We start from the raw sequence: 5,190 nt of genomic DNA, 5'->3' as shown, positions 1-5,190 counted from the left end.
TGGAAGGCAGCTCAGAAAATAAACTTATAAGGTATTAGACAGACTTGGGAAGTGTCTGCACACTCAGAGTATGAACCACTTGCTCTTAGATGCATAATGAACTGACAAGTTGGTGAAAAGAAGACATGTCCCCCATGAAGATTTGGAAAACCCCTTGTAGGTCAATAAACCAATTGAATGCCACTAAACTAATAAAATGCCACACAAGGTAACAGCTCTCTTCCTCCACCTTACAGGAACTTGGCTGAAGGAAATAAATCATGAGCTGCATGTTTTTATGATGTTCATATCTAGCTGCTGTGAGGAAGGCAGTGGCATATTCTTTTAGTCTTGTTAGTTGTTCTGACTGTACTGAAATTAGAAGACTGTTTTGTGTGTATGTGCCTATTTTCTCCTGTAGTCTCATGCTGTAGTGTGATTGAATGTGTTTTTTTGGTTCTCTTTATGTAGTTTGAAGTTATCTTTATGTCATAAAATTTATCTTTGATGTTTTTGAAATCTTTGTTCATCCTTATAAGGCCTTTATAAGTAATTGTTTTCTTTAAGGCATTCAAAATGCAAGTCATAAAAAAACACATGTTGGAGGTGGAATAATGTTAAAGTGTAAAAGTTACAAAATGCATCAAACAGCACAAGTGAATAATTTCATCTACAACTGCACAGTTTTATGGCTTATGCAATCACCTCTGATAATCACAGTGCCTAGTTTCCACTGTTTCTCTCAAGCCCAGTGACACAAAAGCTGCTTTGCTCAGTTCTGGGCTTGGGTGCTCACAGCAAGCCTCAGTGACAGGCCATTCTCAGCTGCTCCTGGTCCCCAATAATTAGCCTGCTATGGCAGCTACCTCTTGTGGTTTTGCCTGTGAGAGACATTTGACACAGCAGACATCAGAGGGATTTTTCAGGAGGCTCTTGTGGCGTCCGAATGGCTCTTAATTAACCACTTAGGTATCCTCGTTCACTCTCCTGCTTGGCACTTTCCAAATGGTAGGGGTTGCACTGTGGATCTAAACACCGGGGAAGCATGCTATCAAAAGATCTTGTAAATGAAGGCTTGTGTAAATTATTTTTAATGATTCCCTCCTGGCACATCATTATGTTTGTAGTTACACACAGGCACTTCAGAGATGGCTCATCTTCCGTAAGGTCAGCTGCAGGACCACCATAACTAGCTGCAGTCAGTAAATGGCTTATTAATTAGCACAGTGATTTTACATTGCTAAGAGCTCTGATGTATGGAGCTAGAATTGTAATTGTGTAGGATCGAAATAATAAGCCATCTCAGGGCTCCTTATGCAAATTGCCATATTATAAAATCATTACCTATCTAAACACTGAGTTTTAATAAGAATTACAATGATGAATTTTATGATAATTGACACTCAAATTTTAATCTCTTGGATTTTTATCATTTTGGTGGTTAAAGTGTGTTTCTAATTAAATGTTGCTTAAAATGCAAAGGATTGTTTAACAATTCTATTCAATTCTTCTAGTTCAAATCAGGTTATTCTCTTTGGTCACAGAAGATGGGCCTTCTCAGTAATAGGTATATGACATTACGTATTACTTGTAGAGTAAGATGTTTAATCTTTCTTTTTTTTAACAATTATGATTTTGATGGCACTATATTGTCAACTGTGAGATAGAGCATAGTGCATGTCATTGGGTCTGACTTCCATAGTAGAAATTACTCAAAATAAGAAATTAAAATCTAGGGAAGATTTTGAATGCTTATGACATTTAATAGATTTTTCCTTCTTTAGTTCTTAATCCATGGGGTTTAAACAGAGCTCTAATAATTTTAATCTTTGAAAAGCATGCAAAACCAAAAAATTTAAAAATTACCATTTATAGCATAGTACAAAATACCTAAAACTAATAGATCATTAAAATGTCACAATTGTATTTGCAGACAGATTTTATTTACATAGTACAAAGTTTGTTTATTTTACATCATTTTTCTTCTGTGAAATAATTACTTCAAAGCAGATGCATCAGCAACAAATCTGGAAAAAGTTATTATGGATAGATGCACAAAGCACCAATCTGAATATACCTCATTTCATTGCCTCTCATAAGATCTTACAGTGTTTGGAAATTCTCTAAAGAACGGCAAACCATACACATTAACTTCTTAACATGATGAACAAGAAATTCTGGGAACTGAAAAAACCTTCTCCTATGAATTGATCATTCCATAGCAGAAAATAGTAGCGCATTGAGGAAGTAGTCTCGGTCAAAATGAAAACAGAGAATTGTTTAAAGAATGGCTGTACAAAATCAGAGTAGAAGTCCATCTGAAGCAGAGTTCTTTCTCCAGTGATGACAAAAATATGTGTTCTCAACAAATACTATTCACAGTAGCAGGAACAGAGACAAAAAAATGTTATTTCATCTGAATAGACTTCAAGCCCCTGTTTACTTGCAGCTCAGGAGGCACGCTGAGTTGAATATGATTTCTCTCTATTAGTAATCCTCAACACACTTCTTCCATGAGACTGATCTACTGTCCTTGGAATTTGTAATCCTTCAGTACCCTCAATTTCCTTTGGCAAGATGTTCCACAGATCTCTCTGTTATTGCACATCCCTTTGCGTGTTTTGAACATGGCTCCTCTGAATTTCATTTGATAGGTTTCTGTACTTGTATTGAAAAAGGAAATGAACAACAAATTCCTATCCAGACCCTCCACGGTGCCAATAATTTTGTAGATAATAGAAAAATATGATGATTGCAATACAAGCTAAGACTGCAAATGGAAGAACATTGCACAAAGTCCCATAGTCACCATTCAGATCCAAAGAAAACTGCAATCTTTCCAGCTTTATCAGATCATTTTATAATAGATGGTACAATTTGCAGATACTTGAAATACCTAAAGTGCCACAAAATATCTGTGGTAAAATACCACAAAATATCTGTGGTAATCCCAAAGTATGGAAGGAATATAGTGAGACCTGATATGCTCACATCTTCCTTTTGACTGCTGTCTCAAATACTGCAATATCACGTCCTGATACCTTCCACAAAATTGTTTCACTGGGGACATTGAGAGAAGATTCAAATTGACATCTGAAAATAAAATGTATACATCAAAAGTGATTATTTGAGTTTTTCTTTGATTCAGATATTTCTTGCAAAAAAACTAAATAAAAAATGTGAAAATTATAATTAAGGTAAGTCTCTACTGTTAGTAACTACATAGTGGCCTTGTTATACTTAACACTTTGAGGAATTCCCTTCATGCTGATCTACCATTGAAAGAAGGTATAAAAACTAATGGAAATGGACAATTGCCATCTTGCTTCTATGGTTTCTGTTTTAAATCATGTTGCAAAACCAGCAAATAGGCCTTTTGCAATGCTAAGTGCCTCTCTTCCACCGTAAGTCAAGCCTACAATAGCCATGGCCATGAAAAAAAAAAAGATTGGAACAAGAGCAAATCTAACCTAGGCTGCCAACACCTGAGCACACACCCTGGTGTGGGCTACCATCCACTATGAGGCAGGCATTGTGATGAAATCAACAGCACAGACACATAGATTCTTAATTCTACATTACAATAATTTGTACATTTTTGCTTAGAATTCCTGTATTTCTATTAAAATACATGCATATTCAACATAATATGTACATCTACAAAGCAATATTTGCTACATACATTAGCTCATGACTATCTGATTTAATTGGAATACATTTCTAAATCCACTTTTAAAGGAATCTCTGGCAGATAATGCTTATAGAGATGTGCTTGTATATGATTGAGAAGAGGCCAAACAGTAAAGAAAAAGCTTATATGCAAATATTGTCAATTTGTTAATGAAAACAGAGAACACACCCATTAGTTTTGTTACTAAGTCTGTGTTTGGCCAAGGACAAAATTTACTGCACATGGCTTCGTATGGAAACAAGGAGTTTTAAAATTCAGTGAATGTTGGTAGAGTTCTAAAATTGACAGATTCATAGGTTCCTGAAAATGAATGTTACCTGCCTGGAAAAAGGGTTAAGGAGGTTTTCAACACATTCTGTACACACAAATCTTTCTTTTAATGAAGTCTAGCTTTTGCATCCAAATATATAAAAGAACTAGTTTTGTTATGAAGCTTCATTTCTCTTTGTGTGGATATATGCATTATGTATAAAAGCTTGTTCCAGGCTGTAACTGAGCAAGGCCAAATCTTAGTGCTTTTACATGTTATATTGGATAATTAATAGAATTCTGAATGGCACTGGACTACAAACTTTCATTCATACTTTTTTTCCTAAGTTTGTCTTGAAGTTTTATTTTAAGAAGAGTCTGCCACAACCTTATGTTTTGACAACTATAAAGTATTGCTTAGGAAGGGGCAGAAAAAGCATATAATTGTTGTTACACTTTAATGACTGCATTTGGCAGAGAGGAATGATTAAACCAAAGCCAGACAACTACCAAACTGGCTTTCCTGTGGTTTTGCTACTTTAGCTCTGCTTTACAGGCATCCAATGTTACAGTCTCTTTACAATCTCTTAAACATTCCTCTGTGATTTTTGGTATGCTCTGCACACTAGAATGCAATCAACATCTGCTAATTTCTGTCCATTAAATGTATTATCATAACACACAAGCATGATGTTTTATTTGTATGGCTGAAATGAGACTTATGACCCATAATCCATCATCTTCCTGTCATATTTTTATGTGTTGTCTATTCAATCCCCAGGACAGTTTAGAAAGCGTAAAGGAAAACTCTCCTTAAGTTATAGACCAGCTGCTGAAGTGTCCAGCTGAACAGGTCATTGTGCTTTATTTTTGCTGAATCTAGCAGGAGTTGCTCAATCTAAGCCAAACATAATACAACATGGATATCCCCAGAAGCTTACAGTTGAACTACCATGTCTAAACTTTCTAGCAGGCATTTTTCTGAAAATATTGTATTGCAAGAGACAATACTTAGAAACATGGGTTCAGTTTAAAAAAAAAAAACCAAACAAAACATGGAAAACATCAAGAAATGTTGGAACATTTTTTGTGTCTGATAAAAAAGAAACCTCACTAATATTGCATAGGAAAAAATATTTTTGGGAGTGGGGTTTTTTAAAAAAAGGAATATCATTTAAGTTTAAATCACTGGCTTGTTTAACAGTCTATTATTCTTTTCAATTTAGCATTCGGTTATCTGGATCTTAAACTCATTTTTAAAGCCTTGGCTC

General features: G+C 35.0%; 1 long non-coding RNA gene across 1 annotated transcript; it reads right to left on the bottom strand.

Moving 5' to 3' along the window:
• Positions 1-712: 712 nt before the first annotated feature.
• Positions 713-3,506, bottom strand: LOC113965030. Its single transcript, XR_003533407.1, has 3 exons — positions 3,450-3,506; positions 2,971-3,072; positions 713-1,007 (listed from the first exon to the last, which is right to left on the bottom strand). It is a non-coding gene; the product is annotated as an uncharacterized LOC113965030 (long non-coding RNA).
• Between the last annotated feature and the right edge of the window lie 1,684 nt (positions 3,507-5,190).

This window comes from Neopelma chrysocephalum, unplaced genomic scaffold (assembly GCF_003984885.1).
Source record: "Neopelma chrysocephalum unplaced genomic scaffold, ASM398488v2 Primary Assembly neopelma1_22b, whole genome shotgun sequence".
In the NCBI taxonomy this organism is placed as follows: Eukaryota; Metazoa; Chordata; class Aves; order Passeriformes; family Pipridae; genus Neopelma; species Neopelma chrysocephalum.
The sequence above is the reverse complement of the archived record's forward strand: the minus strand, read 5'-3'. Positions and strand labels throughout refer to the sequence as shown.